The 12,849-nt window shown below is 39.2% G+C and overlaps 1 protein-coding gene and 1 pseudogene across 5 annotated transcripts in view; both read left to right on the top strand.

The window, feature by feature from the left end:
• The window catches only part of SOX6 (SRY-box transcription factor 6), a 669,339-nt gene that overhangs the window by 122,517 nt on the left and 533,973 nt on the right, over positions 1-12,849 (top strand). The gene's annotated exons all lie outside the window — the stretch shown is intronic.
• Positions 1,806-2,756, top strand: LOC108302175 (annotated as a pseudogene).

Raw genomic sequence — 12,849 nt, 5'->3', positions numbered from 1 at the left:
TAAAGAACAAGTTTATTGAGTGAAAAGTTACAAAATGTATTCTTTTTTACCCACTGCCAAATTTTTATTTGATTTTAGTCAGGTTGCCTTGCTGACTTGTGTTTATGAAGTATGTGGAATTTTTCTGTAGTCAAGATGTCAAAATACAAGTTTTGTGGATTAAGTCACATGGTGATTTTGTAAATAGCTTTTGGAAGTTTGTGGTCTATATTTTGATCTTGGATCATAGTGATAAGCTGTCTTTGTAAAATACCTTTATAAAATTCTGACATTCTGTAACCTAAATAATATCCCTCCCTCCCTCCCTCCCTCCCTCCCTTCCTTCCTTCCTTCCTTCATTCCTTCCTTCCTCTCTCTCTTCCTTCCTCTCTCTCTTCCTCCTTCCCTCCCTTCCTCCCTCCCTCCCTCCCTCCTTTCCTCCTTTCCTCCCTTCCTCCCTTCCTTCCTTCGTCTCTTTCTTGTCTTTGTCTGTCTCTCTGTCTTTCTTGACAGGTTCTCACTCTGTTGCCCAGGCTAGCATACAGTGGTGTGATCATAATTCACTGCAGCCCCAACCTCCTGGGCTCAAGCAGTCTCCTTGCATCAGCCTCCTGAGTAGCTGGGACTGCAGATGTGTGTCACCATGCCTGGCTAATTTTTTTTGTTTTTGAGTTGGAATCTTGCTCTGTTGCCCAGGCTGGAGTGCAGTGGCATGATCTTGGCTCACTACAACCTCTGCCTCCCGAGTTCAAAAAAATTCTCCTGCCTCAGCCTCCTGAGTAGCTTGGATTACAGGTGTGCACCAATATGCCTAGCAAACGTTTTGTATCTTTAGAAGAGATGGGGTTTCACCATGTTGGCCAGGCTGGTCTCGAACTCCTGACCTCGTGACCTGCCTGCCCTGGCCTCCCAAAGTGCTGGGATTACAGGTGTGAGTCACCACACCCGGCTGCCTGGCTAATTTTTAAATTTCTTGTGTAGATACAGGGTCTCACTTTGTTGTCCAGGCTGGTTTTGAACTCCTCAACTTAAACGACCCTCTCACCTCAGTCTCCCAAAGTGCTGGGATAACAGATGCGAATCATTGCACCTGGCGCTCATTTTTTTTTTTTTTTTTTTATGTACATACTATTTTTATAGTGACCATCTTTGTTCACAGATAGCTCTTATTGAATTATTCTTTCAGGATAGCAGTAAAGTGTTGGCAATTGTGAAAATGTGTCGAAATTATGCAATCCTATCTCTGATTTACAATTCAGCTACGTATGTTGGCAGAGGTGAATGGTGGGCCTAAGGAAATGCAAAAATAATGCCTCCTCTTTTGACCCAGAAATAACATGATTCTGACCATTTAATTTATTAAAGTAGGATTAGGATATGTTACATTAAAGTGTAAAGATATTCTTCCTAGTGGGTGTGGATAGTATAAAGTTGTAGAATCTTAGGATGTTAGTTGCTTTAGAGGAGAACTGACATAGCAGTTCCTAAATATCAATCTATATCCAAGTGAGCTGTAACAGTCACCTCCAAAGCTTTTTAAAAAATGTGAACTCCTGGTCCACTCAAGGAGAATCCGGTTTAGGAGGTCTGGAGTGGGACCTAGAAATTTGAATTTTATAAAATCTTTCTAGGTGATTATATAATCAGCTAAGTTTTGGTACAACTTTCAACTCTAAGAATTGTTTCTACAACATTCCTGGTAAAGAGTCATGCAGTCTCAGCTTTGACAACTTCTATTGATGAGTCAACTTATTTCATTGCTTTAAAAGATTTATCTTGGACTGAACTAGGCACAATTCTGGGCGGGGTAGCGGAGCGCAGCAGCCATGGCCAGTTACCTCGTGCTCAACAATGGTGCCAAGATGCCCATCCTGGGGCTAGGCACCTGGAGATTCCTCCAGGCCAGATGATAGACTGTGAAGGTGGCCACTGATGTCAGGTACCACCACATCAACTGTGCCCACATGTACCAGAATGAGAATGAGGTGGGGTGGCCATTTAGGAGAAGCTCAGGGAGCAGGTGGTGAAGTGCGAGGAGCTCTTCATCATCAGCAAGCTGTGGTGCACGTACCAGGAGAAGGGCCTGGTGAAAGGAGCCTGCCAGAAAATGCTCAGCGACCTGAAGCTGGACTACCTGGACCTCCACCTTATTCACTGGCTGACTGGCTTTAAGCCTGGGAAGGAATTTTCCCCATTGGATGAGTCGGGCAACGTGGTTCCTAGTGACAACAGCATTCTGGACACATGGGTGGCCATGGAAGAGCTGGTGGATGAAGGGCTGGTGAAAGCTATTGGCATCACCAACTTCAACCATCGCCAGGTGGAGAGGATCTTAAACAACCTTAGCTTAAAGTATAAGCCTGTAGTTTACCAAATTGAGTGCCACCCGTACTTCACTCAGGAGAAGTTAATCCAGTACTGCCAGTCCAAAGGCATTGTGGTGACCACCTACAGCCCTCTTGGCTCTCCCAATAGGCCCTGGGACAAGTCCAAGGACCCTTCTTTCCCTCCTGGAGGATCCCAGGATCAAGGCGATCACAGCCAAACACAATAAAAGTACAATCCAGGTCCTGATCTGATTCCCCATGCAGAGGAACTTGATGGTGATCCCTAAGTCTGTGACAGCAGAACACATTGCTGAGAACTTTAAGGTCTTTGACTTTGAACTGAGCAGCCAGGATATGACCACCTTACTCAGCTTCAACAGGAACTGGAGGGCCTGTGCCTTGGTAAGCGGTGCCCCCCACAAGGATTACTCCTTTCATGAAGAGTTTTGAAGCTGTGGATGCCTGCTTGTCCCTAAGTGACCTATACCTGTGTTTCCTGCCTACGTTTTTTCCTTGCAAATATAGTATGGCCTGTGTTACTCAGCAGTGGAATAGCAACTTGTGGAGTGGCCAGTGAGGGCGTGTCTAGCTTGATGTTGGATCTCAAGAGACCTGTCAGCAGAGCAGAAGTCTCTTTCAGTTTGCTTTGCTCTTCTTTTTGTCCCACTGGGAAAAGTATAACCTAAATACCCTTTTCTGACCAAAGAGAAGCAAAATCTATCAGGTCAAAATAGTGTCACTAACAGTTGAGTTTTGATTGCTTGCAACTGTAATCCTTTCAGCAAGACTTTTCTTTGCCTCAAATAAAAAGTGCTTTTGTGAGCTTGAAAAAAGAAGATTTATCTTGGACTGAACTAAAACCTACCACTTTGTAATTTCCACCTACTTTTGATCAGCATTTATTATATTACACTTGCTGTGCTAGGTATCATTGCCTCCTATTTGTGTGCTTGAAAATATTAAACTAGGTTAATTTCCTTGGCTGCAAAATGGAGTATCAGAGTAGACCAGTGGTTATCAAAATGTGGCCTGTGAACACTGAGGATCCCTGAGACCCTTTCAGAGGATTTGTTGTCAAAACTATTTTCATCATAATGTGAAATTGTTACTTGTCTTTTTCACTGTATTGACATTTGCACTGAGGAGACATAGCAATTTTGGGTTAAAACTGCTGGTGCCTTAGCACACATCAAGACAGTGGCACAAAATTGTATTAGTAGTCATTGAATTCTTTATCCTTACCACTCACAGAAAAAAACAAACAAAATGCCAGTTTCACTTAAGAATATTGTAGATGAAACAGTAAAATTATTAATTTTATTAACTCTTGACCTTTCTTTAATTCTCTGTGTGCTGAAATGGGAAGTATACATAAAGGACTTATACTACATATTCAAGTACAATGGTTATCTTGAGGAAAATCACTTGTAGTTGAGTTGAACTAACTACTTTTTTCATAGAAGGCCATTTTTTACTTGAAAGAACAACTAACAAACACGCAATGGTTATTTAGACTTAAAAACCTGGCAGGCATATTCTCAAAAATGGACAAAGTGAGCCTGCCTATTTTGAGGAAAATAAGTGATATTTTTTTTGTCAATAAAATTTGAGCTTCCAAGAGAAAATTAATAGTTTGGAAAGCTTTTACTCACCACCACAAACATGATGGCTTCCCAATACTTAAAAACTTTTCTGATAAGATTCAGTGGTAATATTAAGAAATGTGGTTATAACAATATCACATAATAAAATATGTCAATGTTTTAAAGATCTGCATAACTCAGTGAGTCAACATTTCTCAAATGAACTAATAATGTATGATGTTACAAAGTCATGCATGGCTAAAAGATCCATTCAAATGCTATTTGATTTTAGAGTAATGGAATACAAAAAATTTATTGATATTCAAAGTTTAGATTCCATATTGCAATTAACTTTCGAGAAATTACTTGTCAAATTTTGATATAATATAAAAGAATAGCCACAATTATTTTAAAAGGACATTAAAACATTCTGCCTCTTTCTAACTACCTATCTGTGTGAAAATGGATACTTTCTACATACTTCCACCAAACCAACATATCACAACAGATATGTTGATAATCTAGCTGTATTTTTCTAATCCAGACATTTAGGAGATTTGCAAAAATGTAAAGCAATGCTAGTTTTCTTTCTATTTTTTATTTTGGAAAATGCACTTATATTTCATAAAATACTTCATATTACTATGTAATAGGTTTATTTTTGTTATTTAAAATAACAAAATTTTAAAGTTTTATTTTCTAATATAGTAAATATTGATTAAGTGTAACAATAGCTCTTTGGGACTCTTATTAATTTTTAGGAATGTAAAGGAGTCCTGAGACCAAAGAGTTTGATAATCTCACTGGGCTAGATAATCTCCAAGTTCATTTCAACTACCATAATTGGAATGAACATGCAACCATTCTGTTATAATGTGGTTTCTATAATGTTTTCTAGTCATTCACCTCTGAATGCTTTGTCAATGTGCCTTCTAAGTTGTGGCCCTCAATACAAAAATAACATTGAAGAGATATACGTTGAGCAGCATAGAATACATAATAGGCTACTATGAGGTGGCTTCAATAATAACTACCTTTGGAGACTTTTGAGAATAGGAGAAACTCCTATTTATTTGAGGAAACAAGTTCTTCCAGAAAAGCAGAGTGGTGGACTAGGTAGCATCTTAAGTTGTCTGCCTTGATGCCTCACAAATACTCTAACCTTTTGCATTAGAAGACATAAATACGAATAACTAAACCCTCCTTTTCTATTCAGTATTGTGATGTTCTTAGTTCTTAGCAACTGCATTAAAAAAAGTTGGATGTTAGCTTAATGTCAATTCTACTGAAAGTCAAATTTCACATTTTGTTATTTATAGTCAATTCAAATTCTGCATAATTTAATATAATTATTAACGAAAAAAGAAAACTAAGCATTATGAAGTTCAGTAAACATGGGTTTAATCTAGTAAAGCTGTAAACAAAAAAAGTGATAATAGCTTTAAAAATTGAAATTTTTTAAATGATGTAGTTTTGGAGGAAATAGTAATAGTTTTTTGTTACATATGTATATATATTTCATTGCACTTTAGGTTCTGGAGTACATGTGGAGAACATGCAGGATCGTTGCATAGGTACATACATGGCAATCTGGTTTGCTGCCTGCATCCCCATCACCTATATCTGGCATTTCTCCCTATGTTATCCCTTCCCAACTCTCTACCCTGCACTGTCCCTCTCCTAGTCCCCCACAACAGACTCCAGTGTGTGATGGTCTCCTCCCTCTGTCCATGTGTTCTCATTGTTCAACACCTGCCTATGAGTGAGAACACGTGGTGTTTGATTTTCTGTTCTTGTGTCAGTTTGCTGAGAATGACAGTTTCTAGTTTCATCCACGTCCCTACAAAGGACATGAACTCATCATTTTTTATTGTTGCATAGTATTCCATGGTGTATATGTGCCACATTTTCCTTGTCTGGTCTATCATTGATTGGCATTTCGGTTGGTTCCAAGTCTTTGCTATTGCAAACAGTGCCGCAGTGAACATATGTATGCATGTGTCTTTTTTTTTTTCTTCCCTCTTCTATATCTTTATTTTTTTATTGCATTTTAGGTTTTGGGGTACATGTGAAGAACATGCAAGATTGTTGCATAGGTATACATGTGGCAGTGTGATTTGCTGCCATCCTCCCCCTAACCTATATCTGGCATTTCTCCCCATGCCATCCCCCACCCCAACTCCCTACCCGCCGCTGTCCCTCCCCCATTTCCATGTGTTCTCATTTTTCAACACCCACCTATGAGTGAGAACATGCGGTGTTTGATTTTCTGCTCCTGTGTCAGCTTGCTGAGAATGATGGCTTCCAGGTTCATCCATGTCCCTACAAAGGACACGAACTCATCATTTATGATGGCTGTGTAATATACCATGTTGTTTGTGTGCCACATTTTCCCTGTCCAGTCTATCATCGATGGGCATTTGAGTTGGTTCCAGGTCTTTGTTATTGTAAACTGTGCTGCAGCGAACATTCGTGTGCATGTGTCCTTATAGTAGAATGATTTATAATCCTTTGGATATCTACCCAATAATAGGATTTCTGGGTCAAACGGAATTTCTATTTCTAGGTACTTGAGGAATCGCCATACTGTCTTCCACAATGGTTGAACTAATTTACACTCCCACCAACAGTGTAAAAGTGTTCCTATTTCTCCACATCCTCTCCAGCATCTGTTGTCTCCAGATTTTTTAATGATCGCCATTCTAACTGGTGTGAGATGGTATCTCAACGTAGTTTTGATTTGCATTTCTCTAATGACCAGTGATGATGAGCATTTTTTCATATGTTTGTTGGCCTCATGTATGTCTTCTTTTGTAAAGTGTCTGTTCATATCCTTTGCCCATTTTTGAATGTGCTTGTTTGTTTTTTTCTTGTAGATATGTTTTAGTTCTTTGTAAATTCTGGATATCAGCCCTTTGTCAGATGGGTAGATTGCAAAAATTTTTTCCCATTTTGTTGGTTGCCGATTCACTCTAATGACTGTTTCTTTTGCTGTGCAGAAGCTGTGGAGTTTGATTAGGTCCCATTTGTCTATTTTGGCTTTTGTTTCCAATGCTTTTGGTGTTTTGGTCATAAAGTCCTTGCCTATGCCTATGTCCTGAATGGCTTTGCCTAGATTTTATTCTAGGGTTTTTATGGTGTTAGGTCTTATGTTTAAGTCTTTAATCCATCTGGAGTTGATTTTAGTGTAAGGTGTCAGGAAAGGGTCCAGTTTCTGCTTTCTGCACAAGGCTAGCCAGTTTTCCCAACACCATTTATTAAACAGGGAATCCTTTCCCCATTGCTTGTTTTTGTCAGGTTTGTCAAAGATTGGATGGTTGTAGATATGTTATGTTGCCTCTGAGGCCTCTGTTCTGTTCCACTGGTCTATATCTCTGTTTTGGTACCAGTACCATGCTGTTTTGATTACTGTAGCCTTGTAGTGTAGTTTGAAGTCGGTAGTGTGATGCCTCCTGCTTTGTTCTTTTTGCTTAGAATTGACTTGGATATGCGGGCTCTCTTTTGGTTCCATATGAAGTTTAAGGTGTTTTTTTCCAGTTCTGTGAAGAAGGTCATTGGTAGCTTGATGGGGATAGCATTGAATGTGTAAATTACTTTGGACAGTATGGCCATTTTCATGGTATTGATTCTTCCTAACCATGAACATGGAATGTTTCTCCATCTGCTTGTATCCTCTCTTATTTCATCGAGCAGTTGTTTGTAGTTCTCCTTGAAGAGGTCCTTTACATTCCTTGTTAGCTGTATTCCTAGGTATTTTATTTTCTTTGTAGCAATTGTGAATGGCAGCTCATTCTTGATTTGGCTCTCTTTAAGTCTGTTATTGGTGTATAGGAATGCTTGTGATTTCTGCATATTGATTTTGTATCATGAGACTTTGCTGAAGTTACTTATCAGTTTCAGGAGATTCTGGGCTGAGATGATGGGGTCTTCTAAATATACAATCATGTCATCTGCAAATAGAGACAATTTTACTTCATCCTTTCCTAATTGAATACCCTTTATTTCTTTTTCTTGCGTGATTGTTCTGGCTAGAACTTCCAATATTATATTGAATAGCAGTGGTGAGAGAGGGCATCCTTGTCTAGTGCCAGATGTCAAAGGACAGCTTCCAGTTTTTGCCCATTCAGTATGATTTTGGCTGTGGGTTTGTTGTCAATAGCTTTTATTATTATGTGATGTGTTTCACTTGATACCTAGTTTATTGAAAGTTTTTAACATAAAGGGCTGTTGCATTTTGTCAAAGGCCTTCTCTGCATCTATTGAGATAATCATGTGGTTTTTGTCTTTGGTTCTGTTTATGTGGTGAATTATGTGTATAGACTTGTGTATGTTGAACCAGCCTTGCATCCCTGGGATGAAGCCTACTTGATCATGATGGATAAGCTTTTTGATGGGCTGTTGCAATTGGTTTGTCAGTATTTTATTGAAGATTTTTGCATCTATGTTTATCATGGATATTGGCCTGAAGTTTTCTTTTCTTGTTGAGTCTTTGCCAGGTTTTGGTATGAGGATGATGTTGGTCTCATAAAATGATTTAGGAAGGATTCCTTCTTTTTGGATTGTTTGGAATAGTTTCAGAAATAGTGGTACTAGCTTCTCTTTTGTATGTCTGGTAGAATTCAGTTGTGAACCCATCTGGACCTCGGCTTTTTTTAATTGGTTGGATATTAATTGCTGCCTCAACTTTAGCCCTTGTTTTCACGGTTTTGACCTCTTCCTGGTTTAGGCTTGGGAGGGTGCAAGTGTCTAGGAATTTATCCATTTCTTCCAGGTTTACTGGTTTATGTGCATAAAGTTGTTTGTAGTAATCTCGATGGTAGTTTGTATTTCTGTGGAATTGGTGGTGATATCCCCTTTATCATTTTTTATTGCATCTATTTGATTGTTCTCCCTTTTCTTTTTATTAATCTGCCTAGCAGTCTGTCTATTTTGTTGATCTTTTCAAAAAACCAGCTCCTGGATTTATTGATTTTTTGAAGGGTTTTTTTGTATCTCTATCTCCTTCAGTTCTGCTCTGATCTTAGTTATTTCTTGTCTTCTGCTAGCTTTTGAGTTTTTTTGATCTTGCTCCTCTAGCTCTTTCAATTTTGATGATAGGGTGTCAATTTTAGATCTTTCTTTGCTTCTCATGTGGGCATTTATTGCTATAAATTTTCCTCTAGACACTTCTTTAAATGTGTCCCATAGAGTCTTGTACGTTGTGTCTTCATTCTAGTTGGTTTCGAAGAACATCTTTATTTCTGCCTTCATTTCATTTCATGATATTGTGCGGTTCTGAGTGAGTTTCTTAATCCTGACTTCTCATTTGATTCCAGTGTGGTGTGAGAGACTGTTTGTTATGATTTCTGTTCTTTTGCATTTGCTGAGGAGTGATTTACTTCCAATTGTGTGGTCAATTTTAGAGTAGGTGTGATGTGTTGCTAAGAAGAATGTATATTCTGTGGATTTGGGGTGGAGAGTTCTGTAAATATCTAGTAGGTTCGCTTGGTCCAGATCTGAGTTCAAGTCCTGGATATCCTTGTTAATTTTCTGTCTCATTGATCTGTGTAATATTGACACTGGAGTGCTAAAGTCTCCCACTGTTATCGTGTAGGAGTCTAAGTCTCTTTGTAGGTCATTAAGAACTTGCTTTATGTATCTGGGTGCTCCTGTATTGGGTGTGCATATATTTAGGATAGTTAGGTCTTGTTGCATTGATCCTTTTACCATTATGTAATGCCCTTCTTTGTCTCTTTTGATCTTTGTTGGTTTAAAGTCTATTTTTCCAGAGATTAAAATTGCAACTCCTGCTTTTTTTATTTTTATTTATTTATTTATTTTTTTTTGCTTTCTATTTGCTTGGTAAATCTTCCTCCATCCCTTTATTTTGTGCCTATGTGTGTCCTTGCATGTGAGTTGGGTTTCCTGAATACAGCACAACTGAATGGGTTTTGAATTTTTATCCAATTTGCCTGTCTGTGTCTTTTGATTGGGGCATTTAGCCCATTTACATTAAGGTTAATATTGTTATATATGAATATGATCCTGTCATTTTGATGCTAGGTGGTTGTTTTCCCCATTAGCTGCTGCAGTTTCTTCATTGTGTCGATGCTGTTTACCATTTTGTACATTTTTGAGGTGGCTGGTACTGGTTGTTCCTTTCTATGTTTAGTGCTTCTTTCAGGAGCTCTTGTAAGGCAGGCCTGGTGGTGATGAAATCTCTGAGCAATTGCTTGTTTGTAAAGTATTTTATTTCTTCTTCACTTATGAAGCTTAGTTTGACTGGGTATGAAATTCTAGGTTGAAAGTTCTTTTCTTTAAGGATGTTGAATATTGGCCCCCACTCTCTTCTGGTTTGTAGGGTTTCTGCCCAGAGATCCACTGTATGTCTGATGGGCTTCCCTTTGTGGGTAACCCACCTTTCTCTCTGGCTGCCCTTAGAATTTTTTCTTTCATTTCATCCCTGGTGAATCTGACAATTACATTCCTTGGGGTTGCTCTTCTTGAGGAATACTTTTGTGGTGTTCTCTATATTTCCTGGACTTGAATATTGGCCTGCCTTGCTAGGTTGGAGAAGTTCTCCTCCATAATATCCTGAAGAGTGTTTTCCAGCTTGGATGCATTCTCTCCATCATATTCAGGTACACCTATCAAATGTAGATTATGTCTTTTCACATAATCCCATATTTCTTGGAGGCTTTGTTCATTTCTTTTTACTCCTTTTCCTCTAATCTTGCCTTTTTGTTTTATTTCATTGAGTTGATCTTCAATGTCTGATATCCTTTCTTTTGCTTGGTCAATTCAGCTATTGAAACTTGTGTATTCTTCGTGAAGTTCTTATGTTGTGTTTTTCAGCTCCGTTAAGTCTTTTATATTCTTCTCTAAGTGGTTTATTCTCATTAGCATTTTGTCAAACATTTTTTCAAAGTTCTTAGTTTATTTGCATTGGGCTAGAACTGTTCTTTTAGCTCAGAGAAGTTTGTTATTACCCACTTTCTGAAGTCTGTTTCTGTCAATTCATCAGACTCATTCTCCATCCACCTTTGTTCCCTTGCTGGTGAGGAGTTGTGATCCCTTGGAGGAGGAGAGATATTCTGGTTTTTGATGTTTTCATCCTTCTTGCACTGGTTTCTTCCCATGTTTGTGGATTTATTTACCTGTGGTCTTTGTAGTTGGTGACTTTTGGATTGGGTTTCTGAGTGGATGCCCTTTTTGTTGACGATGAAGTTATTTCTTTCTGTTTTTTAGTTTTCCTTCTAACAGTCAGGCGCCTCTGCTGTAGGACTGCTGGAGGTCCACTCCAGACCCTGCTTGCCTGGGGATCACCTGCAGTGGCTGCAGAACAGTATGGGTTGCTGCCGGTTTCTTCTGTTATCTTTGTCTCAGAAGGATACCCACCAGATGTCGGCCTGAGCTCTCCTTTATGAGGTGTCTCTTTGTATATATGGGGGTTGGGGAGCTGCTTCAGGAGACAGTCTGTCCCTTATTGGAGCTCAAGTGCTAGGCTGTGAGCTCCATTGTTCTGGTCAGAGCTGCTGGGTAGGTACATTTAAGCCTGCTGCAGCAGACTTCATAACCACCTTTTTTTCCCAGGTTCTCTGTCCTGGGAAGGTGGGGCTTTATTTATAAGTCCCTGACATGCTGCTGCCTTTTTTCAGAGATGCCCTGCCCAGCAATGACATAGCCTAGTCACAGTCTGCCAGCAGCGGTGTTGCTGAGCTGCTGTGGGCTCTGGCCAGCTCCTGTGTGAGCTTCTTTGTGGTTTTGTTTATAGAAGAACTGCCTCAGTAATGGCAGTCTGCCTCAGTAATGGCAGACTGTCTCTGTAATGGAGGACTGCCTTGGTAATGGCAGATTGCCTCTGTAGTGGCAGACTGCTTCAGTAATGATGGACTGCCTCAGTAATGGTGGGCTGCCTTGTTAGTTGCAGATTGCCTCAGTAATGGCAGATGCCCTTCCCTCCACAGAGATGGACTGTGCCTGGTCCAGCTTCGCTTGTTGTGAAACTCTCAGTCCAGAGCATTTCAGATTGCTGGTCTTTGTGGGGATGGGACCTGCCGAGCCAGATCACCTGGCTCCCTGTTTCAGCCCTTCTTTATTAAGTTGAATGGGTGACTCTGTCTCCCAGGCATTCCAGGCGCCAGTCGAAATGGCTGCCCAGATTTGTGTGCGTTTTTGTGTGGAGACCCACTGTGCCAGCTGAAACAGCCATGCTGGAGACTCGTGGTGTTTTTCCGCCCAGAAATTTCCTGGTCTGTGAGCAGTAAAAATTCCTTTTGGAAATGCGGTGATCACTCCCTTCTGTGTTCTGGCTAGGAACTGCACTCCAGAGCTGTTCCTATTTGGCCATCTTCGATTCACCTTTTTCTAATAACAATAGTTTTAATGCAACAATCACATGTCCCAGAAAACCCACGTGAATTTGCATACAGGATATTTTTAATGTGAATTTTTATTTTCATATATAAAATACCAGGCATTGATCTTGTCCCAAAAGTTAGTTGAGAAAATAAATGCTTTTAAGACAGTTGTTTTAATTCAGTGACTCACTATGTATAATAGTAAAATCAGTGCATCAATAATTTAAAAAAGTTATTTAATTAATGATCAGTTTTTAATCATGCAGTGCTATGATTTAATGTAAAAATGGACAAAATTTGTTACAGGTGTTTTGGAAGCACTTTAGTACTTTAAATAATACATTAGAATCATTTAATCTCAGGGCTATAAGGTCATTTAATCCAACCACCTATTTGATGCTTGAACTTTCTTGCTAACTCAAATAATAAAAAGAAGGTAAGGGGGAGTAACTCAAAACAGAAATGGGTGTGGCTTAAAGAGAAAGCTTTAAGCAGGATTTAAAAATCTAGCTTGAAAGCTTTTAAAGCCTAATTATACAGGGAGGTGGCAGTGTTTTTATTTGCTATTTACCTTTGATATATTACCTATTTTTGGTAGAGTGGGACATGCTTTTGTGAAAA

The sequence above is a fragment of the Cebus imitator genome, unplaced genomic scaffold, assembly GCF_001604975.1.
Source record: "Cebus imitator isolate Cc_AM_T3 unplaced genomic scaffold, Cebus_imitator-1.0 Scaffold39, whole genome shotgun sequence".
In the NCBI taxonomy this organism is placed as follows: Eukaryota; Metazoa; Chordata; class Mammalia; order Primates; family Cebidae; genus Cebus; species Cebus imitator.
The sequence above is the reverse complement of the archived record's forward strand: the minus strand, read 5'-3'. Positions and strand labels throughout refer to the sequence as shown.